The 26,132-nt window shown below is 40.3% G+C and overlaps 1 protein-coding gene across 6 annotated transcripts in view; it reads left to right on the forward strand.

The window, feature by feature from the left end:
- Positions 1-26,132, forward strand: part of TENM3 (teneurin transmembrane protein 3) — a 2,405,282-nt gene that overhangs the window by 1,954,113 nt on the left and 425,037 nt on the right. The gene's annotated exons all lie outside the window — the stretch shown is intronic.

The raw sequence follows: 26,132 nt of genomic DNA on the forward strand, positions 1-26,132 counted from the left end.
GGAGTATAGACAACTGGCCTCAGGGCAGCCAGGCCTCAGAGAAAGCTGGAAGGTCATCTGTGCATTTCCCAGATACCAGTATGGCGCTAGTTACCCCATCCCGGGCCTGGGACTCAGTGCCAGTTTAAGTGACTCGATTTCTCCATCTGCAACTGCTGCCCCTTCCTTCTTCCAATGAAGGACTCTCTCTGGCCTTCTCTCTGCTCTGTGGCCCATGCCGCTCACACACGGGGCCTGTGTCATGGCTTCTACCCGGGCCCTTTGATCACTCAGCCATCTTCAGGGGTGCATCTCATCTTGTGCATCTCAGATTAAACATCACCTCCTTCAGAGGGCATGACCCCCTCCACCACACATAGGAACCTGATGTTTTCATAGCACCTATTATCATCCGTAATTATTTATTTGCTTGTTTATTTGTTTGTCTGTGTCCCCCACAGACAAGGGCAAGGTATCTGTGCTCTACCATTCTAGCGCTGGTACCTAGCGCAGTGCCTGGCACATAATAGGTCCTTGAAAAATAATTGTTGAATGAGTAAATGTCTGAACCAGCAAGAAACTCTTCTGAAGGGCCTGTGACACCGCGCAGACTCCCCAAGGCTTCTCAGGGAGAGGACTGTCCAGTACATTTTCTCTTCTAATGCAGACATTTGAACCACTGTTAGTTTGGATACCGCACCGAAAGGGAGGTACATTTTGCCAAAGCACGTGTCTTTCTGTTGAGGCACTTCTGTCCATTAAGCTAGGATGTGTGTTTTCACACATTAGCTTTTATTCTGCCGTTAGAAGGAAGTGGGTAGTGCACAGAAACGAAACTTTCAGTAAAACAGTAAATAAAAGCGGACCTCAGATAGAGAGATTTAAAGGTTGTTCGGGAAAGTGTTGTCTTGGAATTAAATCATAAGGGAGAAAAGCATACGTAGGAGCCAAAGAACTGAAAGGAAGAAATATCAAAGTGAAGAGTGGAAAAAATGAAGCCCCAGTGACTGAAGCACATCAGAGAAACAGGTGATGGAGCGGCCGGCCGCAGGGTAGAGTTCTGGCGTTTGAGAAGTGAAGCTGGGGGCTAAGAGTGGTGGGAAAACACTGGCTGGGGATTATTCAGGACGGAAAGAGTAACGAGGCATTAAAAATCCCGGATTACGTAATGATCTGTGGCAGATTCTCACCTGAAGTAGTTTCTCGTAGTTATTAACAGCCACTTGGTTGAAAAATGAAAAAGAGTCAAGCAAGGGCGTTTGTACGTCTCTTCATAAAACTAGGTTTGAAATTCAAAGCGTCTTCTTTATTGACCCCTGAAATGCTACCGTGCAGCTCTACCTCTTCCAACTTCATGGAATCACCGTGGAACAGAGCAGGGGAAGGGAGAGGAAGGCCGTGTCACTCTGATTGAAGAAGAGCTCAGGTGTGTGATTATTTTAGAGTGTGGGATAAGGAAACAATAAAAAACATTTTTAAGGGAAAATGGACGGCGACACGTAATGCTGCTTCTCTTTGCTCGCGTTACACAGGAACGTTGACATTTCACTGTGTCTCAAGGTCGTGGAAATAGAGAACGACCCCTCTGTCTTTTAGAAATCTCTGAATTACAGATCTTCGACTTAGCAGGAACCTCAGGATAATTTCGACCAACCCTTTACTTCCAGAAAGGCAAGATGTTATTATCCCCTGTTTTAGAGAAGCGACAAGTAAGCTAAGTTACGTGCTGTGGTCACGTGACTGAGAAATACTGATGAGTGAGGGTGCAAAGGGGAGTGGAGTGGCAGGGCGGGCTGTGGAACGGCCGACTCCAGTGCGCTGTCAGGGCCTGCCTTCCATCAGACCACAAGCAGGGTGATTCTCTCTCATGTCGTTATGGACCCAGGGGAAGACTTGCTGTATTTAAGTGGGCCGTTGTTTACCAAAACAGTTTCTTTCCTTTCTGAAAGAAGGGAGGAAGGAAGGAAAGAAAAAGGGAGGGAAGGAGGGAGAGAGAAGGATGGAGGGAAGGAGGGAGGGAGGGAGGAAGGAAGAGAGGAAGGAGAAACCTCTACTGAAAGAAAGTGTCAGTTGATTCTAGGTCCATATGGTTGAAAAAGGGAGAGAAATTACCTTGACTTGAACTTTTCTGTATTTTGAATTATGGTATCTGATGACCCACATTTGAACAAATAAAGACATTAAAATGTTGGGTCCGTATTACCAGGTCACAGATCTGACAGTGGAATTGCACACTTTGAGAATTTTAATACTGACACTGATGTGGACACACAATGACGGCTGACGCCTACCTGTGGTCTCAGAGATGGGGGGGTGAGGACCACTGCTCCTCTGTAAGTTGAAATAGATTCTCTCCCGTCTTGCATTTGCTCTGTGTATATAGGTAAATAATATTATTAACTTCATAGCTCTTTAATCAGGTGAGGGGACATGTGTGCACATACCAAAAGGGAATTCTTGTATTTCACTTTATATCATCTTTACATAGAATTCTGTAGCTGATTTGTTGTATTTGCCATGCTTGATTTCTAGGGCTTCCATTCTGGAAAGCTGAGGCTTCTCTGTGAATCACAGCCTCTTCCTAGACGTCTACAAAACATCGAAATTTTTTAAAAGGATAGAAACGTGATGACAGGCTCTCCATTTCTAAAGCAATTCAATTGAATGATGGATCCCAAAATAATTGACTTCAGTTTGTGCTGAAGTGACCTTTGATCTCTCTTAGCCTGGCATTTCCAGCCTAGCTTTGTTTTACAGAAAAAAGAAGTATTCCTTTTATTTATTAGTTCTCTGTTGCTTTTGAATTATAAAGCTATCCCTTATAAAGAAAAACAGACATTTGAAAGCAAAGTGAAGAGGACAGCATCTTGTGCATATTAAACCACGATAGTGAGGACGATTAATAAAGCCACATACATGTTTCCTGTTACCATTTCCCATATTTCCTTTGGTTCTTAACTTTGGCAGGAACTTTTCAATCAGGTAGAGTCTGTCATGTGCAACTAAGGCATACACCATTCCATCACCTCTCTATGGGTGCCCCAAATTTCTCTCTTCCTTTACTTAAAATTGCAACCAAACTTGGGATTTGTTTGGGCTTTGTCTGTATGAAATAGTTTGTATTTTTAAAATAGTATCTATTAAAAGAGGATATTTTGAATCAATTTTTCCTGATATCTCTAGCTTTCCTTTCCCCCGATTCAGCATCAGGTACCGTTTTGACACGTAGCATGACTGAAGAGAGGCTGAAGTTAATTGAGGTTAGCAAGAAAAATATTACTGTCAATTCCAGATTTTTTTCTTTAATTATTTTTAACTCATGAATAATCAATTAAATGGAAAAGAAACGTACGTTTAAGAGCATCTTGAAAATTCCCACTTCTGGAAGCATCAGAGGAGAGGTGTCCCTTGTGACACTCTCTACAATAGGACATGACACTGGCTTTTGGCAGATGACATAGTTGTTATTTTATTTTTTTAAAGGATGCTTCTTTTGAAGTGACGGAATGAATACACTGGGAAGAGGAAGTTGAGCATATACAGCCATAAAATGCAATTTGTGTTTTCAGTGACATGGCTACACTGCAACATCGGGAGTAAGGGTAGCAAACAGCTATAAAGACAGGGTGGTGTTGGGTCTATACTGAGAAAGGTAAACAGCCAGTAGGTAGAGCTCTGCATCACTGTGTAAGCTTCAAGTCACCGTGCTTCTGTAGAGCACGATACTGGACCCTTTGGGCTTGCATAGACAGGGAAAGAGGGGGCCTAACAAAACTCACTTGAATGATACATTTTCTTTTAAAGGCCAGGAAGTTGTTTTATCAACCGTGCTATCCAAGTATCTAAGGCTGTCTGGACTATTGAATTGCTTTTTTTTTTAATTAATTAATTAATTTTTTATATTTATTTTTGGCTGTGTTGGGTCTTCGTTTCTGTGCAAGGGTTTTCTCCAGTTGCGGCGAGCGGGGGCCACTCTTCATCGCGGTGCGCGGGCCTCTCACTGTCGCGGCCTCTCTTGTTGCGGAGCACAGGCTCCAGACGCGCAGGCTCAGTAGTTGTGGCTCACGGGCCTAGTTGCTCCGCGGCATGTGGGATCTTCCCAGGCCAGGGCTCGAACCCGTGTCCCCTGCATTGGCAGGCAGATTCTCAACCGCTGCGCCACCAGGGAAGCCCTTGAATTTCTTTTACTGTCAAAAAATGCATTTTTTGGCCCGAAATTTAGCAAAGAAGAAAATCCATTTAAAAGATTATTCCACAGCCTGTTGCCCTTGGACTTTTCCCATGTTCATGCCTCACCCCCATCCTTTCTTGGCATGTGTGATTTGAATACTCTCTCCTTTGTAAAATGAGAGGCAGCATTTTAGTTTCAAGTTGATGCTTGTAGAAGGTGGACGTCATGTTAAAAACACTTCTGTGATCTGGACATGAAAGTGGACGTTCCCGGTGCCTCATTCTTTGTGGGGTCGGGTCGCTCTGTCACATGTTCATTCAGCAAACGTTTATGGAGCAGCTGTCACTGCTTTGGAGTGCTTTGTCACTACTTTGGTCTCACTTTCAGGAGGCCGCTCTGCTTTGCTGAGAGTTCACAATGGAACTGTTTTTAAAAGTAAGATACATAGGATGGGATGCTTGGTCATCCGTGACCACTAGTTTTCCTTTTATCTGTGCACTATTCTCCCTTTAACAAGGCTGAATGCCTTTTCCTTAAGAAGTTATATGGGAAAGTCATTAATCATGTTTGGTCCAAAGCAATGGTAAAAGAAGATCTAAAACTTGAAGCCAAGAAACTGGTGTTGAAAACGATATTTAAAGAGTGTGTGAGGAACTTCCCTGGTGGCACAGTGGTTACTAATCCACCAGCCAATGCAGGGGACACGGGTTCGAGCCCTGGTCCGGGAAGATCCCACATGCCGCGGAGCAACTAAGCCCGTGCGCCACAACTACTGAGCCTGCACTCTGGAGCCCGCGAGCCACAACTACTGAGCCCGTGCACCACAACTACTGAGCCTGTGCTCTAGAGCCCAAGCGCCGCAACTACTGAGCCCACATGCTGCAACTACTGAGCCCATGCACCACAACTACGGAGGCTGTGCTCTAGAGCCCGAGTGCCACAACTACTGAGCCCGCATGCTGCAACTACTGAGCCCATGTGCCACAACTACTGAGCCTGCGCTCTGGAGCCCGCGAGCCGCAACTGCTGAGCCCACGTGCCGCAGCTACTTGCCCACACACCACAACTACCGAAGCCCGCACACCTAGAGCCCGTGCTCCGCAACAAGAGAAGCCACCCCGATGAGAAGCCCACGCACTGCAAGGAAGAGAAGCCCCCGCTCGCCACAACTAGAGAAAGCCCGTGCACAGCAATGAAGATCCAACGCAGCCAAAAAAGAAATAAATTAATTTAAAAAAAAAAAGAGTGTGTGATAAATGTGCACTTTATCTAATTCTACAATGGAAGGATAGACATGGCTTTCTTAGGATTCAGATGGAGAGGTGTTCATGTGACGAGTCATTTTTCCTTGAGAGTGCTGCGTTTGGAAGCATTCTTTCTCATTTCTATGTGAGAAGACAGGCTTCGGTCATTAAGACCTGAGCTTCCAGGGGTGAGGACTGAGCTATCCATGTATGGAGAGTCTTCGCTTTGACTCATGGAGGATGCTGAACACTTGTCACCCTAAGCACCTCTTCACAGTGCGTCATTTTTCCAGCTCAGTTGAGTTTTGATATATCTGCCTCTATCAGTCACTGAGGTGGAAATTTCATCACTCTTACATGCTTTTTGAGTTTTTCTTAGTGTTTGTTTGTAATAGGTTTTATGGGTGATTAGTTATGTGAATTGCGGCATTCTCGTTGATGGGAACCTATCTTAATTTCACCCGTGAAACCTGCTTCTCTCATCAACTCTGCCATAAACCACAGGTAGGGTTTGTTTTTCATTTAAACATACCTTGTGGAAATTAGTGTATGTACTTTTCATCTTAGTGTGAAAATTACTAATTACAGTTACTTAGTGTGAAAATTAATAGCTGAATTATTATTGGCACTAATGTTTGAGCACTGGCCTTTCCGATTCTGTGATTTCACACGTCGGTTACTATGCTGGGACACACCAGTGACTAATCGGTCAGTCTTTGCTCTACCAGGCACTATCAGATGTCGGGATTTTACCAAAGCCCCACTGAACAATATTATGACATGAGAGTAATATTTCTGTTTCTGCTGCAGATGATCATTTCTGCCTTAAAAGCTTTCACAGTGAAACACGAGAATTGGTGTTATCAATTCTTAAACAGAATAAGAATAAGTCACATTATTTTATTTTATTTTACCTAATGTGACTGCATGTATCTGCCCTAATGATGAACACCAGTCATGGTTCAGTGCACCAGTTTTATGTCACACAGATCTGGGCTGGAGCCCTAGCTCTGCTACTTAGCAACTGTGTGACCTTGAGTGAGTTACTTAACTTCTCTGAGTCTAGGTTTCCCTCTTGGTAAAAGAATGTTTAATAAAAGTTTCCACCTCATATGTGTGTTAAAGAAATTAAATGAGATAAATAAATGTTAGCTGTGTATGTAAAACTTCGTTTAGTCGCTATTAGGCAACTTTTTAGGCACACCAGGGCTGTATATTTTAAATTTTATATTGTCATTTCTAATGGTTTAATTTTTAGTTTGGAGGTCTTTCCTTTTGTTTTAATATTGCATGATTATAATGAGAATATTCTACAGAACCATTATTTTTCTAGATATAAATTTTAGGATAGTAAGACTCATGAAGATATTTGAATGTTATAGCATGATTTTGTTATAATAGCTTCCTTGCTAGATGATCACGTTCCTATTATTCAAGAGGAAGATTTTAAATAGAGTATGAAGACTCTATAGGGAATAGTGAAAAAATTACACAAAAGCAAATGAACTAAATCTAGTAGTGGCAAGCGAGAGATGCCCTGAAGACAATATTCCATTATCTTTTCTCTTTTGAGATAATTCATTTTTCTGTTACAGCCAGCTCCATTGTCTCATTTGGGTTTTTTGGGACACCATGTTCACATAAATCAGGAAGCTATTGATTACTGAAGACTTACTATGTGTGAAACACAAAAGTGGATAACATCAGAGAGGGTCTTTTGGATGGGGTGATTCTGAATTTTCTTTTTTTTTTTTTTAAGTTGTGCATTGCATAAAGACATTTGCCCTGAGAAAATGGCACTGTCTTCTTTCTTTTTTTTAATTTTTATTTTATATTGGAGTATAGTTGATTTACAATGTCATGTTAGTTTCTGGTGTATAGGTTATTATAGAGTATTGAGTAGAGTTCCCTGTGCTATACAGTAGGTCCTTGTTGATTATCTATTTTATGTATAGTAGTGTGTATATGTTAATCCCAACCTCCCAATTTATCCCCCTCACCACCTTTCCCCTTTGGTAACCGTAAGTTTGTTTTCTAACTCTGTGAATCTGTTTCTGTTTTGTTAATAAGTTCATTGGTATCATATTTTAGATTCCACACATAAGTGTTATGTGATATTTGTCTTTCTCTGTCTGACTTACTTCACTTAGTATGATAATCTCTAGGTCCATTGGTGTTGCTGCAAAAGGCCTTATTTTGTTCTTTTTTAGGGCTGAGTAATATTCCATTGTATATATGTACCATATCTTCTTTATCCATTCTTCTGTTGATGGACACTTAGGGGTGACTGTGAATTTTGAGGTTGAGAAACATGTGGAATAATAGAAAATGACAGTACAAACTTCACTGACAACCTGTGCCCTTCCCCTTCTCAACGGTTGTAGCCAAAATAGTTCAGTCTGCAACAGGAATGACGTAGCTCAAAACTGGTTTGCATGGACACAAACCAGAGAACTTGTTTACTGTACAGATCTTTTATCGTCCTGCAGTTTTCAACCACTCTCCCTTGGCTTATTCGTGTGCTGCTGATGAATAAGGGGTGCCGACAACTGGAGATCAACTTGTCAAGATATTTTTTGGGGGGTGCACCAAGAAGACACAGGTGGACTGGATCTAGCTTCCAGAAAGCTGAGCTGCACTGGTTTGTGAGAATGGCACACTTGACCAGCGCTGAGCGTCACATTGTCAGGCCAGCTCCAGAAATTATTACATTTTTACTGAAATGTGAGCATTCTGCCCTGAAAGTATGGAAGAGGATGTGGTCAGGGCAATAAACAGCTCTACACAAAAAGCAACAGGTTATTAGCAAAGAACAAGTCCCGAAGGGCCAACGAGTGAAGAGTGCGATTAACCAAGAATGCTTGATTCCTTGACTGAGATTGTCAGGCACTGACTTACTGTGGAAATAATTGCATTATGATTGTGGATGACTTTCCAGTGTTGTTTTGAGTCTTTTATTCCTTTCAACGTGCCACCAAAACAGCTAATATTTCAAAGGATTCCATGAATAGTGTTGTGGAGAAATTGCTGAACGAGAAAATTAGGTGTGATCAGACTAAAATGTTCTTTCAATGAGCCATCGACAGGAATGTGGAAGAGTATTATTATTCAAAATCCATATTTTGATGGTGTTCTGCTTATAGATATTTTAGCCATAATTTATCCTCTTTTACTACAATTTCTTAACTAGGTAAGAAACGTTGCTATTTACTCCCCAAGTTCTGCAGATCCAACTGAAGGGGGTGTGATCCAGCCATTTGGGGGATCTAATGCAAAACCAGTAACAACTTTGGACACGTCTCTTGCCACCTCTGTGAAGGATTGTGCATTGTCTTGCTCAGATACATCCTGAGAAGACGCATCAGACTCATCTAGTCAGGCAGTGGGGAATCTGGCCCACCTTCTTCCTTGCGGCAGCAAGAAGTTACACAGACCTGTACTTCACGTCCCCAAGAAGAGGAAACAGGGTCCCCTGGTGCACTCCCTTGTATGACAGTAAGCCATACTTATATTTGAGATACATTTTCTCTTTTTAGTGGCTCATACTTGAGGAACCAGGTTTTCAGAGCCAACTTAACTATCAGAGCATATATGAAAATGTTTATCAATTGTAATACATTTTCTAAGTATCCCAGTATCCTGAGTTAATCTTCTAGATATTTACCACTTGAATCTTTCTTGCATTGAGTTATCTGGATGCATTTCTTGTGGGGAGTTTATAACGAAATATTTAAATGGAAATTAAATTCTAATAATTTGGGCATTTTATACATATTTCTATTTATTATTATTGGACCAATATTTCGATACTCATGGTTTTCTGAACCCCATGTGAGTGAGGTCCTTCGTACCTGAGAACTTTTGCCAATAGTACAATGGTAAATTGCCTCAATTATGTAGCTCTTCATCTGCCTCATGTTTCATGGTTTTTGAGTTGTACATCCTGGAGAGGTTCTGTAGATAAAGTATGAGAAGAAAAAAGCATTATGTACATTAGCTGAAATTGGCATCATGTTGCCAAACTGTAATAAGCCTTAGGGGAGCTCAGTGTTGAAACTGCTCAATTGAATGCTGCGATTTCCCATAACAATTTAAAAGGCCTGCAGGCGTGCTAAAGTCCTAGCTGGATCTTTCAGTTAGCACTCTGTAACATGACCCCAAAGTCTCATTTACATCACAGCAATTAAAATATATTCCACATTGCATGCTTGCTACTGTAGACTGTAGAAACGATCCAATGAAACGTGTCCATTTTCCAAAAATAGTCATGGAAATCTTTATGTTCATGATTTCTTCTTTTCTAGGTGGTCTCACCATTTCCTATGCTCAGAGGGGAATGGCGATTGTGAAGTGGGAAAAGGTCGGGGGTGGGGGAGGAATGCAAATCTAGACTAACGATAACTAGTAGTCATTGCTACTTGTTTACCCACGTGAAATCCGGTTAGTAGGCTGAGTCCGGTTCATAGGTGACAGGTGCCCATTATGCAAAATAATTAATGTTATCAGTGCTAACTGGCCCCCCTACTGGTAGTTAGAAGTAGAGGGACCACAAATTAAATGAGTGTTAACATAATACACCTCCTGGTTGCAGAAATGCTGCCCCTGCACTAGGACGGAAACGCCAGCGCCCAGCTGGGAAGGTGACAGGTTGACTCACCTGGGGAAGGTGTTTCCTTAAATTAGAGCCCTTTCCTTAATTCTCCATCCAAATTAATTGTAAACTCCTCCCGGCATATGGATTAGAACTATAAATGTTAACTGATATCATAACTATTTTGTAATGAGATGAATAGCAAGCTCAATTATTTTAAAGCAAAGCCACCTTAGCCAAAATTAGATCATATTTTCTCAACAGTGACTCTCGCGTTTTAGTCATGCCTTTCTTTCAAGAAGCACAGGGCAAATGGACTCATTCCAGTGGCTGTGGTGGTTTAATATTTATTGAGTAGCCACGATTTACTAGCTTACCTTGAAAGTGTGGTTTTTCACAGCTGTCTAGAATACATCATCAAGGTATGAAATACAGTGGCAAAAGCCCAGCTTCTCACCTTGGCAGGCAGTCAACGGGAAGCCAAGGACACGGGATTTCTCTCTCCGTGTGCTCTTGCTTGCACTGGCCTTTCATGGTCAGCAAGAGCCTTGAAAGACTCCTACTTCAGCAGACGTCTGAGAAAGCAACAATGTCATCTGCTGTGTAGGTCCACTTTCATCCCTTGCCTCGGCTTACAACTACCACTAGTAACAGCAGGAAAAGAATATTTTTTTGCTTGGGCTGCTTCCTCCCGAGCCTTTATGCTAATCATTGAAAGGGGTCCCCCGGAAGCAGACGCGGCCCCTCAGCGGGGCGCTGGGTTGGATGGTGGCCCACACCTCCACCCCTCAGCACGTGCCCCTGACAAGGCAGGCCTGGGTCAGGCCATATGTCCCCGACTCACAATTTTTTATAAATATTATAAATTATGCACATATTTGTCTTTATGATAGAAAACATCCAGGAAATCTGGAACAGTTGACTAATTGGATATACTTTTCCTATTTTTACTTGACTATTTGGCTGTGCTTATACAAAGTCATAATATTTGAGTATATTATATGTATGCACTTAAAGGCGTGTGATTAAACTTGAGATTTCAAAACAGTCTATTTCTATGTGAGCCTATACCAAGGCAAGCGTCTTTAAGTATCCTGATAGAGTTGTGTTAAAATTCACTAAAAAACAAACAACGGACACCAAAGAAGAGAAAGAGTAAGGAGAACGGAATCCTCCTGACGAAGTGCACAGCTTGCTTGCCAGACTGGTGATAAGGACATCGGTCCTCTTCCCCACACCCATGGAGACTGAGTCTACCGCCAGCTAAGAGGGTTTCCATAGTTCCTTGGGCAAATCAAACACTAGGGCTGAACCAAAGGCATTTTGAAACCCCAAAGCAACTCTGGAATTGCTCTGCCCCCCTAGGCTTCACTGCTTCAGGGAAAAGTGGGGTTTGGGAATCTCTCTGTCCGCATCTCTGCAGGGAGATGCAGTGTTGAGAGAGACCCTCACCTACAGCGCTGAACCGGCATTTCTTGCTCTCCAGGGGTCTGTGAAGAAGGTGCCATTTGGCTGGTTTGGTGCTTTTCAGACTGAGATGAAAACTATCTGGTGGCCAGTAGACAGAGGGTATGTTTATTATAGTAATTTTGCCTGTGGGTTAGAGAGGCATGAATAACTGCAGTTATCTCTATTCTCCAAATACATGTGGGTACTTATCAGGTCTCCACCTAGTTGTTACTAAAATAAACCTCACATAGTTCTTTCAATCTGGAGACTCTTAATCAGTTTCATTGCTTCTCCTGAAGGTCCTTCCTGTTGTTTGCTGACTTTGCTTTTTACTACCAAGATGTAAATATTTGGATGCCAGTAGAGATGCAATCATTTTGAAATTATCGGTGTGGGAACTTTTTTTTCCCCTCATTTTGATAACACAGTATTTCTGAATAAGCTCGTAAAAATTCAAACCCCAAGTTCCATTCAAACATTTTAGCAAAACGTTTTGCTACAGATGTATAATCTCTTGCTCTCCACCTTGTAGAACTGAGCTTTCATACATTTTTCCCCATCTCAGCTTCCTCAGATAAGCCTAATGATGCTGGAAGTTATTCTTGGACATGGAACAGTGCTTTTGAATTTAATTATAATAACTGGTCCTTATCAAGTAGACATTATGTTATATGCCAATCACTGGGCTAAATGCTTTTAAAACTGTATCTCATTTAATCTTCATAATATCTCCATAAGAAAGATATTGTCATATGCATTTTAAAGAATAAAAGGTAGGAAACCAAATCTCAGGGAGTTTAAATAACTTGTCCAAGGTCATAAGTCACATAAATTGTAAATAGTGGAGCTAGACTTCTGGCATCATCTGTCTGATCAAAAACCCATCCTGTGTTCCACCCCAGTTGTATTGGTATAGATTTTTTTTTAATTTGAAAAATCAGGGTAAGAGCTTGTTGGCTCTCTCTCTCTGAGGTCTCTTTTCTTCTGTGTAGACTTCAGTGGCAGGAAGGCTCTCTCCACACGGTGGCAAAAATGTAAACAAGCTCCAAGTCTTCATCTTCCCATATTAGCAGCTCTACACTGGCTGGTTTTGAGTAGGCACATTCCCAGTAGTTTTGTCATGTGTCCTGGAGCCGACCTTTCTGGCCTGAGTTAGGTCACATGTCCATTCCTGAACCAGTCACTGGGATTCTGTGCAGGCAGTTCCTTGACTCCAGGATTGGGGTCTCTTCCACCCAAACCCTTTAGAAACCGACGTGGGAGAGGAGCATTTATTCAGGGAAATACGGGGCATACAAAAAAACCCACACCTGACCACAATGGCCGAGATGTAGGGGAGCCTTTGTCCTCTAGTAACTAAACTACGTGGGATGGGAGACAAGCAAAGGGAATTGTGATGGGGTTCTCCTCTGAAACACAGAACATCACAGTGAGGTATCAGTTATTTCCTCCTAAATTGTCTTTTCCTCAAAGAAGAAGCTTGAAAATATTCCCAATATATTTGATCTTTTTAACTGGGTCTTGAATTTTCCACCTTTCTTACTCCTCAGTTGAATAAATTAAATAATAATAACTTAATTATTGTGGTATTTTCAATATGACAGCCTTCTCTGACTTTGTTTGTACTGGATCTGTTGACATCCTGACACAGTTTGTCAAACTCTTTTCTGTCATTTCTTCCTCTCCCCAACCTTTTAGAAAACTTTTTTCCTTGGCTTTTGGTTTTTTTGTTTGTTTGTTTATGGCTTAAACCCCCTCTTTGTTCTAAGGTTTGGAAGGAGAGGCTAGTATTAAGAGGACAGACTTGCAATTAACCGAAATGTGTTCCAATTCCACTTGGCTACTTCCTGACTCTGTGTCCTTGGAGGAATCAATTCATCTCTCTGGGCTTTAGTTCTCTCGCGTGAAAGTGGAATTTATAATTCTTACCTCGCAAGGTTGCTGTGAGGGTTAAGTGAGGTCATATATGTAAAGCACCTGGCGTATTTTAAGCACTCAATAAATAATCAAGATTGAAATTAATAATTCATCAAGGAGTTTTTATGTCCACTCTTCAAGAGAGGAATATGCCCAGCCCTTAGGGAAATAATCCTAGTTCTTCACTTAAGAAGCTCCTCCAATGGCATGCAGGTCCCCAGCTGTCACCAGGTCAGTAATACCCACAGGTCAGCTTTAAGATACAGAAGCTGTAGTTGTTTTTAAGCCATCCAAAAGGCTTGCTTATTTTTCTCGCATTATGGCTAAAGGTTTGAGGTTGGAGTCGAAGCTCCACAGGCCTTACAGTTGGGCAACGGTTCAAAGACGTAAATGCAAGGACACTGTGGGTGTGTGAGTCCCAGCCTGGCCACTCCCCGGGTGTCTGGCTTGAATTTCTTTATGAATTTCTCATATTTCCTCACCTGTAAAGCTGGCAAATATCAGAAACTTGACGGGCTGTTGTTAGAAATCGCAGTGCAGCGTGCAGCCTCGCGTGGAAAACTGTTTAATAAGTGGAGGCTATCGTGATGATTGTGTGTTTGACTGTGGCTGGCGTGTCCACTGGGGTGAACACGTACGTTTGCAGGTGGCATGACAGTCTGCGACCCGGTTCAATCAGAACAATACACCGAGTGATACCAAAGGTGCCTATTTGGTTGCTTTTTACCTAGTGTGTATTTGAGGCCATTTGGATAACACAGTCTCATGACACGTAACTGTTTCTTTGATTTTCCCTCTGAACCCGATAGCATTACTGGCAAATTTTTCAAAGGCCTGGCTCATTTTGAAGCACTGGTGAATAAAGTGGTGGCCTCCAGATTCAGAGTTCTGGCTGAAACCATCATAAAAATACTTAAATAGATGTGATGGATATTGGTTGATCCAGGCAGGCAGACAAATTGAGAGATATTATTTACACTTTACCCTAAAGGTCTGGAAGGTAAGAAAGCTGCATTTGGTTCAGCCGCGTTGGATTCTAGAGGACCGTTTCCAAAATTATTCGAAGTATGGAGATTATGACTTTCCTTGCAGTTTTTCATTTTTTTGCGGTGGTAGCCCACGTAGGTGTATTAATATATTTTACTACTACATTACTATTGTCCATTGTTTTTATTAGGGAAAATAGAATCACTTTTAATTTCAAATTATGCAAGTGAATTGCTTTATTTGTTTTTATATCATAGAATATATTCCCACTTTACATTACTGGGTGAATTCACCTCATTATCCATATTTTTTTCTTTTTTGATCATTTCCAGTTTCTGTTTCCTTCTACATATAAATAATTTTGAAAGAATTTTTAATGATTTGATCAGACTCAAGCCACTTTTCTTATAGCCTCAGGCACTGTTCTATATATTTTCCAATTAAAAATTTTCCAGTATTCACACTTATTCAGTAGCTATTTTAGTATATTTCTCCTATTTGTTTCACTTTCTAAGTTTTTATATTTGCTATCTATGATAAAGCCTGAAGAATAATTTTCAGTTTTAAAACAATCAGCTTCCTATTTATCATTTTTAAAATAAAGACATAAATATATCTTTACTCCCATAAACTGTTCGTAATATGTCAAGTAGAAATGGGTTACAAGATCATTTACATTAAACTATAAGTTATATATGACATACGTACATTCACACACACATACATACAAAGGGCCTGAAAAGGTGACCACTAAAATGTTAACTGAGCAATAATTTTAAGGATTTGTTTTGCTCGTATCTGTATTTTCTAGTTTCCACAAAGAGCAAAGATTACCGCCTAATAATATGTTTTAAATGAAAGAAAAGCGAGAATTGGGAGTGCGCTAAATAGTTTTGGGGGGTGGCCTCCTGTTCCCTCTGTCTCAGTAGACATCCCCCTTTTCCCGTCTGCTCCAGCCAGCAGCCTGGTGGTCACCCCCAACTCTTCCCTTTTCCTCACCCTCATTTCAGCCCATCGCAGGTCTTACTGATGCCAAGTCTGTCTCTCCCATCCATCCACCGCCCTAAATGCCCACTGCCATTTCAGGTGCCCTAGTCCAAGCTCTCTTACTCTTGCCTGGACTTCTGCAAAAATCTGCCAACAAGTTTTCCCGTTTCCTCCCCAGACCTCCGTCTTCCCTGTTCTCTACACTTCTGCCAGAGGGATCTTTCCAGAGTGGAAACCTGATTGATCATGTCAAGCGTGCCGTTTAAAGGTCTCCAGTGGTCACCCGTTAATGGTGGCATATGGGTGACACTGCTCTCCCTGTCCTGTGAAGCTCTGCCTCTGGGCTTCGGGTTCCCTCCGGACTCGTCTTGCGCCTCTCCTCTCTCTCACACTGCTCCAGCCCTGCTGCATTTGTCCATCAAGCTTCTCCCTGTGTCCATGTGTTGTTGGAACACATTCTTTCAGCCTGGTCTGTTCTACTGTCAGCCTCTTTTCTGTGACACATACTTGTGACCAGGTTAAATCCTATTTAACCAATGGCTCTCAGCCTAAATGTCATTTGAGATCAGTCTTTTTTTTGGCTCTCAGTCTCAATCAGACCCCACCTTCTATTCTCCCTCTTAGCAACTTGCAATTTTTTGCAGCATTTGTTACATTTTTAGTTGTATATGTATTTGTGTGACTCATTATTTAAACTCCAACTCCCCTTTCAGAATGAAAGAGAGTAGAGACTATGTCGTGTTCATCTCTCCATTCCCAGAACCTCTCACCATGCCTGACGTGTATGATGAATGAACAGAGAAATTAATGCGCACTATGCCTTGTGCGCGATTCCGTGTCAGTGCGTGTAGATCCACTGCATTCTTCTGAACTGCTGCTCAGTGTTCCTCCAGCTGGTCTTATCTTTCTCTTTCATTCAGTCTATCTCTGCCTTTTAATTGTTGTGATCATTTATATTTATATTTAATGCAATTTTGATATGGTTAGGTTTCCCTTTTCCATCCATTTACTTTTAACTTATTTGTGTCTTTGTATTTAAGTATGTTTCTTGGAAGCAGCATATAATTGGGTCTTGGTTTTTATTTTTATTTTTTAATCCAATCTGAAAACCTCTGCATTTTGTGGAGTATTTAGACTATTTACATCTAATGTGATTATTGGCTTAGTTAAGTTTAAGTCTATCATCTTGCTGTTTGCTTTCCATTTGCCCCGTATGTTCCTTGTTCCTCTTCTCCGACTTTCTTTGGCTTAGTTGATGTTTTATGCTTCCATTTCGTATGATTCCATTATTTCTTTTAACTTACTGGCTGTAGCTCTCAGTTTTATTTTAGTGGGTGCACTAGGGTTTAAAGTATACATCGTTAGTATAGCAGACTGCCTTGAGGCAGTACTATGCTACTTCACATATAGTATAAAACACTTGCGGTCGTATACTTCTGTTTCCCCACTCCTTCCTTTGTGCTACTGTTGCAATAAATTTTACTTACACATATGTTATAAAATCCACAATACATTGTTATGATATCATTTTGTTTGAACAGTCATCTGTTTTTAAAAGAGATTTAATAAGAAAATAGCTTGTGTATTTAACCAAACAGCTACCATTTCCAAGGGCTATTTATTCCTTTTGTAGATCTGTATTTCCATCTGATGTCATTTTTTTTCTGCCTAGAGGACTTCCATTGCATTTCTTGTAATGAGGGTCGACTGGTGATTAACTTTTGTATGTCTGAAAAAGGTAGTTATTCCACCTTCCTTTTTAAGAGATAGTTTCATTACTTATAGGATTCTATGGTGACAGATTTTTTTTCTTTCAGTACTTCAGAGGTGTCTCTTTACTGTCTACTTGCTTTCATTATTTACAACAAGAAACTCTGTGCTTAATGTGCCTTTTTCCTGTGTCTGCTTTCAGACTTATTCCTTATTATTGATTTTGAGCAACTTTTTAAAAAATTAAGTTATTTTTTAATTATTTATTTATTTATTTTTGGCTGCACTGGGTCTTCGTTGATGTGCGCGGGTTTTCTCCAGTTGCGGCGAGCGGGGGCTACTCTTCATTGCAGTGCATGGGCTTCTCACTGCGGTGGCTTCTGTTGTTGTGGAGCACGGGCTCTAGGCGCGTGGGCTTCAGTAGTTGTGGCATGCGGGCTCAGTAGTTGTGACTCACGGGCTCTAGAGCGCAGGCTCAGTAGTTGTGGCGCACGGGCTTAGTTGCTTCATGGCATGTGGGATCTTCCCAGACCAGGACTCGAACCCGTGTCCCCTGCATTGGCAGGCAGATTCTTAACCACTGGACAACCAGGGAAGTCCCTGATTTTGAACAATTTTAATCACAATTAAATGCCTTGGTATAATTTTCTTTATATTTCTTGTGCTTGGGGTTTGTTGAGTTTCTGGGATCTGTGGGTTTTTGTAGCATTTATCAAATTTGATTGTTTTTCGGTTGTTATTTCATCAGCATTTTTTCTGTTCTCTCCTCTCTGTCTTCTCCTTCAGAGATTCCAGTTACATCTATATTGACCTTTTGAAGTAGTCCCACATCTCACTGTTGATGTATTCATTTATTTTTTTTTTCTTTCTCTGTGCTTCATTTCATACACTTTCTATTACTGTATCTTTAAGTTCATTAATCTTTTCTTCTGCGATGTCTAATCTGCCATCCATCTCATCCAGTGTATTTTCCATCTCGGACACGGTACTTCCATCTCTACAAGTTTGATTTGGTTCTTTTTTTTTTTTAATATCTTTCGTGTCTCCATTTAATTTTTCGAACATATGGAATACAGTTATAATAACTGTTTTCATGTCCTTGTCTCTTCATTCTAACACCTGTGTCAGTTCTGGGTCAGTTTCAATTGCTTGATTTTTCTCCTCATTATTTTCCTGCTTCTTTGCATGCCAGGTACTCTTTGATCAGATGACAGACATTGTGAATTTTACTGTGTTGAGTGCTGGTTATTTTTCTATTCCTATAGTATTCTTAAGCTTTGTTACGGGACAGGTAAGCTACTTGGAAACACTTTGATCCTTTCTGGTCTTGCTTTTAAGATTTTTTATTGAGACCAGAGAGATGTTTAGTCTAGTGCTAATTATTCCCCACAATTGAGGCAAGACCTTTGTGAATACATCGCCTAATAAATTATGAGGTTTTTCTAGTCTGGCTGGAAAAACTATACACTATTCTTGGCCCTGTTTGAGCTTTGAAAACTGTTCCCTGTAATTCAGCGGTCCTTTACAGGGACAGATTTACCCAAGCAAGACATTTGGTAATGTCTGAGGATATTTTATCATTATCATGACTAGGCGTGCTACTGGTATCCAGTAGGTTGAGGCTAGGACTGCTGCTAAACATCCTACTGTAGGATATCCCCCAACAAAAAGAAAATTTTCCATCTAATGTATCAGTAATGCCAAGGTTGAGAAACTCTGCTGTAATCCTTTCCAGTCATTCTTTCTCTGGCCTCCAGCAGTCCCCTCACACACATGTGCTGGTCACTACACCGCTGAATTCTCAAGAAGGACCCTCTGCAGACCTGCAGAGTTCTTTCCCCATGCAGCTCTCTTTCCTCCAACACTTCGTCCTGCAAATCCTTACCACCTGTTCTACCAGACTTTCAGCTCTGTCTCTTTAGCTTAGGAACTTGGCTGAGCTCTTCCTGGTTTCCTCCTCCCTGTGCTACAGCCTGGAAATTCTTTCAAGGCAGTGAGCAAGGGTACTCAAGGGCTCACCTTGTTTGTTCCCCTCTCTCAAGGTTCACTATCCTTCATTTCTTCATGTCAGTATCTTGAAAACTTTGTTTCATGTATTTTGTCTATTTTATTGTTGTTGCTATTTTAGACAAGTGGGTAAATCCACTTCCCATTACCCCATCTTGGCTGGAAACATAAGTTGACTTCTTACTTATTATTGCTATCGAATGTTCTCTTTATTTCCTGTCTTGTTTAAAGAAAGCAACCTTCCTTGCTTTTAATCTTCTCAATCACGAATTATTCACTATATTTATTTTTCTCTGTACCTGTATCTTCTCAACAAGCATCACTTTTGTTACTCATGGTACACTCTCCTTTCCCTGTGTTTCTTTACACAGTTTTGCTTATGTTTTAATTTTGTGTCTCAAACATGATTCGCTTGCATTCTTCTATTTGAAACTGTAAGCTCAAATTTTAGTTACGCTTGAATTTAGCATTATTAAAAAAAATCACCATAACATGATTTTATTTTTGTTCTTAATTATTTCAGTTCTTTGATTTATAATTTGTCTCAGGAAACAAAATTACCTCTGAAATGAACAATAGCAATTGATTTCATCTCGTGTTCAGTTGACAGTAATCTATATTCAATGAAGGAAACATTTTGAAGTGCTTGTGGTGTGCAAAGTTGTATTTACTGTTGGATTAACATAACTGGTAATAAATCATAAATACTAACTTATTAGGGAAAATATGAATTGTGAATAACAAAAGGCAAAATATTCTTGGTATTGTGTACAAATAGCTTAATTTAGATCTTTAATCTAAAATATGCTGAGGTAAATTGTGTTTCTCTGAAATCTGCTTACTCTTTTGGGTGAGCTTTTCCAAACCATTATAAAGTGAGGAGACAGTCTATGCAGAAGATATTCAAGATAACATTCAGGAATTTGTAATCCTTACAGAAAATAAATAACAATGGAAACATGAGTGAATTTGATGAAAACGTTACTTAATCCTTTGGGTTTGGATATTTGTTTTTATTTCCGTTGCTAGATCGACATATAAGCTCACAGAATTTTAGAAGTACAGATGACTTTAGGGATGTTTGTCATGGGCCTGAGAGATTGTAATCATTGGCATCAAGGGTTTTAAAAATATACAAAGTCCAATTAAAATCAGATTACTTCCTAAAGGTATAATTTTCAAATGTTTCTTTGGCGTTAAGAACAGGTTATGAAACAATGTGATAATGTCGTTAAGTTCTGTGGCCAAGTTTCAAAGCATGTTGAAATAATATACAGTATCTGAAATAGAGGATATGATCCCTAGTGTCCCTAAGGCAGGACTGCCTGCGCATTCATTCAAACGATCAAACATTTTGCAAGATATTGAGAAAAAACAAATAGCCAAATAATGGAATTTGCTTTAAGAACAGCTGTGTTTTCCAGAGCAGTGCTATGGGCAGTAACTGAGTGGTTTTTCAAGGAGCTAATGAAAATTAACCAAATCAGTTTGATATTGTCATATACTTGCTGTAGCCAGTTCAACTAAGAGTTTTCGGTCCCCTTTCTCTCTACTAGTTCTCTTCCCTTTTCAAAGGCCCCACACCCTGATGCAGCAAGGGTCCCGTTCATTAACTGCTTTCTGCTGAATATGCTCCGGGAGACCCTCTTCGTCTGGTAGGACTATGCAATCACCATCAAAGTGCTTCAACAATTTAACACCACTTAAGCAGCTGCACTTTTTTAACCTTCTCGTCTTCAGCTTTGAGTGCAGCAGATAATGCAGAAAACTGCCTTTTTTTTTTTAATTCAAAAAAAATTTTTTTACACTTTTTTTATTGAAGTACAGTTGATTTACAATGTTGTGCTAATTTCTGCTGTACAGCGAAGTGACTCAGTTATACACATATATACATTCTTTTTTTTATATTCTTTTCCATTACGGTTTATCCCAGGAGATTGGATATAGTTCCCTGTGCTCTACAGTAGGAGCTTGTGGTTTACCCATTCTAAATGTAATGGTTTGCATCTACTAACCCCAAATTCCCAGTATCTTAATTAATATCATAATTTTAATAGCAAATAAAAAATTATCACACTGGCCTCACACAACAAATTTTCCCAATATCCTTTATGGATGTGATTCTGAAAACTGTGTAAATCACAAGATTAATAGTAAATGTAAACAGAAGCAATAATAGATATAGACAAAATGTTTGAATATTCTAATCAACATCATCATTACCATGGGATATTAATCTAAGAAAACTGCCTTTTGAAGTCATATTGAACTCACTGACTTCCATCAGAAGCATATCAGTAGTTGCAAACGTTACAGTGTAAATTAAATCCTTGAAGAGTTTGAACCATGTGCAAAACTGGAAAGACAGATGCAAAGGATTTTTATTGTTTGGAAGCTCTAAGCTCAAAATGTCTTTTTCTTTGATGGTGTATTTGAATACTCTGTATTGATTTTTCACGGCACTTTAGAATTGCTTCACAAATAAAGAAAAGTCAGATATTTTGTGCTAGAGATGTTCTATAAAGCTCAAGAATACATAAAATTATCTTTTGATTACTAATTTATTAACACTTAATTGGAATTGATTTTTAAACATTGGTAACATTATTGCAAGGATGCATCTTTGCTACTGATGATGTATGTTCATATTATTACTTTAAAGAAGTTATTGACTTATCTGATTTGCAAGACTGAAAAACTGTATCATTGACTATATAGTAAAGAAAATACTTTTTACATTCAGAGATCCAAAGGGACAAAGAAAAAGACAGAATGGAAATATGTGTGGTCTAACTTAGACATGGGCAATTTTTTTTTTCTGTAAAGGGCCAGATAGCAAATCGTTTAGAATTTGTGGGGCCATCAGATCCTAGGGCTGCAGTAACAAAATATCACAAATTTGGTGGCTTGAATCAACAGAAATGTATCCTTTCAGTTCTGGAGGCAAGAAGTACGGAAGCGAGGTGCGGGCAGGGCCACGCTGCCTCTGAGGTCCTAGGGAAGCATCTGTTGCCCGCGTCTCTGCCGGCCTCTGATGGCTGCTGGCAACACCTGACGCCCTTGGCTCGTAGCTGCATTCCTCCATCTCTGCCTTCATCGTCACATGGCCCATTTTCTTGTTTGTGTGTACGTCTCTGTATCCAAATCCCCCTCTTCTGTCTCATAAAGAGAACAGTCATTGGATTTGAAGCCCACCCTAACTTAGTATGACCTCATCCTAACTCGATTACAACTACAAAGACCATATTTCCAGATAAGGTCAGCTTCACAGATACCAGGGGTTAAGACTTCAGCATATCTTTCTGGGAGCCACAGTTCAATTCACTACAGTCTCTGTTGCAACCGCTCAACTCTGTCTTTGCAACATGAGCACAGCCGAGGAGAATACGTAAACAAATACATGTGCTTCGTTCCAGTAAAACTGTATTTACAAAAGCAGGTTATGGGTCAGATTGGGTCAGGGGACTAGAGTTTACCAATGCCTGGCCTAACTAATTGAAACAAAACTGCAGCAGAGAAGAAAAAAAAACCCAATTTTCCCTGGCATTAGTCAGTTCACTTTTTAAAAAATATTTATTTGGCTGCGCTGGGTCTTAGTTGAGGCACGCGGGATCTTCACTGTGGCGTGTGGGATCTAATTCCCTGACCAGGGATCAAACCCGGGCCCCCTGCGCTGGGAGCGTAGAGTCTTAACCACTGCGCCACCAGGGAAGTCCCAGTCAGTCCATTTTGAAAGTATAAAAATGCCTACATATTTGTATATATAGCAACAATTATTTTTTGAAAGATGTCAACTTAGGGCAAGAAATGGAACCTTTATAATGATTTCAAATCCCAAAACTCTATTACTAAAAATGCTTGAATTACAATGTTCTTCTGGTCAATGAAAAGCTTTTTGAGGATCATTTAGTTATGAGAGTCTATATAAACCTTTCCTCCAAAGAGATCAAGACTATTTTGGAAACAAGATTTTCCTTTAACTCGGGCATATTTATTCACTCCATTAGAAGGAATGTACCTGTTTCCCTCACTAAGCATGTGTTCCCTGAGGGCAGGGACATTGTTTGATTCAGTGGTGTGTTCTCAGCATATTAGTCATTCAATAAATATTCATCTAAAGTGACTTCTGTTTGTTGGAATAACAAGAGTAAATTCGTGTGTTGTTGTTTTAATCCTGTTGTACAAAAACAGTCCCTGTCACCGTATCTTGATTGTCTTAAACAGAAAGGAAAGCTACATTAAGGGAAATCCAATTTCTATTAAAAGCTATTGGAAGAACTTGTAGAGAGAAAAATGGAGTAATGAATCAGAGGGGGTCAGTGAAAAAATGTTAGTTTTTAAAATAGGATTCATCAAAAAGAAGAAAAAGGTAGGGAAGTCAAGATACAGTTCAACAACCAAGCTAAAATATTAGCAACTACTTTTAACAGCGCAGCTCAGTTCAGTAGCAGAGACACGTGGAACCCCATGTGGGTACCCTCAGTACGGGGTGGGGGGTGGGTAGGATTCAGTTTGGTTGAAGAGGCGGCAGGAGGAGCGTCCAACTTTTCCAAGCATAGGTTCTGGGATTCTGGGGTCACTCCAGCTCAGAGTTTCCCCACTCTCCTTCTCGCTGGAAGGAAGGCAGAAGTTAGAAAGTGAAAGGTATTAGGAGTCGTAATTTTGCTCAGAAAGAATCAAGACTTGTTGACAGCGTAGATGTAACCTGAGTCGATGTGGGCGAATCAGAGTCAGCGAAGAGACTCCGAGTTGGAAGCACATCAGAGAGAGCAGTGTGATGTGTATCATGACGGCCAAGGATGAAGAGATGGGGAGAGAGACTCTTCCGGAGAAGGACTCTACACAGGAGAAAATAGCTAAATACAAGTCCCAGCCCTAAGGACATGGAACCCAAGAGAAGACCTGGGGCCACCAGGAATCATTTGTTTCAAGTTGATTATGGAATCACTCAAATAAAAAGTGAGTTTAGGAAAGGAGTGGGGTGGGGAGAACACTGAATGCTGAAGACAAGGCCTTCAGGGACCTTCAGATTAAAAGGAAAGACAGAAGGAGAAAGAATAAAGACAAGGAGGACCCTGTAGAATGTGGATGGCCGTGGACCGTGTAAAATGTGGGTACGGCCCTCCCTCTTCTGGGCCCTGTATCTTCAGCAGCAGAGCCTTTTCTCCCCACCCTAACCCCTGTCATTTTAGCAAATTCAGGAAAAAGAGAGTTGCTAGGCAGAGAAACACAATTCGTCCGCTCCTTCTAACTTATTCTTGCTACCGGCCCTTGCAAGAAACTATCCCATCAATTTAGCTACTTGAATTGCCTTAAAAATCAAGATAGTGCTGATTAAATTCATTTTCTAGAGAGGAAAATGCTTTTGAAGGAGAGGAGTAGTAGAGAAGGATCCGCTTTTTCCCACCTGTCAAGACATTTAGGTCATTAACACATGATAATTGTGCCCTCTGAAGGAAACGTCTTTGTGAAAAATAATCGAATGTTCAATGCACTTGGCAAAGTTTTACTTCTGTGAAGCTCCCAATTTGCTCCTTCCGTTTAAAAAAAATAAAAATTAAAAGAAATAAAAGTAGTATACGTTTTTGTAAGAAAAAGAAAGGGAATTTTTTATGAATGGAGAAAATGCAGCAAGAGAAAACTTTTCCAATGTGGAAAATTTAGGAAACACCAAGACCAATTCTTAGCTAGTAGCTTCTGTATCAAAATCTGTGGTTGTAACCGAAAGACAACCCTCAGAATGGGAGAAAATGTTTGCAAATGAAGCAACTGACAAAGGATTAATCTCCAAGATTTACAAGCAGCTCATGCAGCTCAATATCAAAAAAACGAACAACCCAATCCAAAAATGGGCAGAAGACCTAAATAGACATTTCTCCAAAGAAGGTATACAGATTGCCAACAGACACATGAAAGAATGCTCAACATCATTAATCATTAGAGAAATGCAAACCAAAACTACAATGAGATATCATCTCACACCGGTCAGAATGGCCATCATCAAAAAATCTAGAAACAATAAATGCTGGAAGGGGTGTGGAGAAAAGGGAACCCTCTTGCACTGTTGGTGGGAATGTAAATTGATACAGCCACTATGGAGAACAGTATGGACGTTCCTTAAAAAACTAAAAATAGAACTACCATATGACCCAGCAATCCCACTACTGGGCATATACCCTGAGAAAACCATAATTCAAAAAGAGTCATGTACCACAATGTTCATTGCAGCTCTATTTACAATAGCCAGGACATGGAAGCAACCTAAGTGTCCATCATCGGATGAATGGATAAAGAAGATGTGGCACATATATACAATGGAATATTACTCAGCCATAAAAAGAAATGAAATGGAGGTATTTGTAGTGAGGTGGATGGAGTTAGAGTCTGTCATACAGAGTGAAGTAAGTCAGAAAGAGAAAAACAAATACAGTATGTAACACATATATATGGAATCTAAGGGAAAAAAAAAAAAGGTCATGAAGAACCTAGTGGCATGACGGGAATAAAGACACAGACCTACTAGAGAATGGACTTGAGGATATGGGGAGGGGGAGGGGTAAGATGTGACAGGGTAAGAGAGTGGCATGGACATATATACACTACCAAATGTAAAATAGCTAGCTAGTGGGAAGCAGCCGCATAGCACAGGGAGATCAGCTCGGTGCTTTGTGACCACCTAGAGGGGTGGGATAGGGAGGGTGGGAGGGAGGGAGACGCAAGAGAGAAGAGATATGGGAACATATGTATATGTATAACTGATTCACTTTGTTATAAAGCAGAAACTAACATACCATTGTAAAGCAATTCTACTCCAATAAAGATGTTTAAAAAATAAAATTAAAAATTAAAAAATTTAAAAAATAAAAAACTCACTATATAAAAAAAAAAAAATTGTGGTTGAGCTTAATTTTTTTTTTGTATTAATGTGAAAGATCAGATCTAGCAGCTTAAACAAGCGCCCGTAACTCTCATTACCAGAACGTGTCCCTCACCTCCTGATAATACAGGACATTTTACACAGATTTCACGAATTGTCATTTCTTGTGGAAAGCAAGTTTCCTCAATAAGCAATAATACCCTTACTTTCCAC

Source organism: Balaenoptera physalus, assembly GCF_965194825.1.
Source record: "Balaenoptera physalus genome assembly, chromosome: 21".
Taxonomy (NCBI): Eukaryota; Metazoa; Chordata; class Mammalia; order Artiodactyla; family Balaenopteridae; genus Balaenoptera; species Balaenoptera physalus.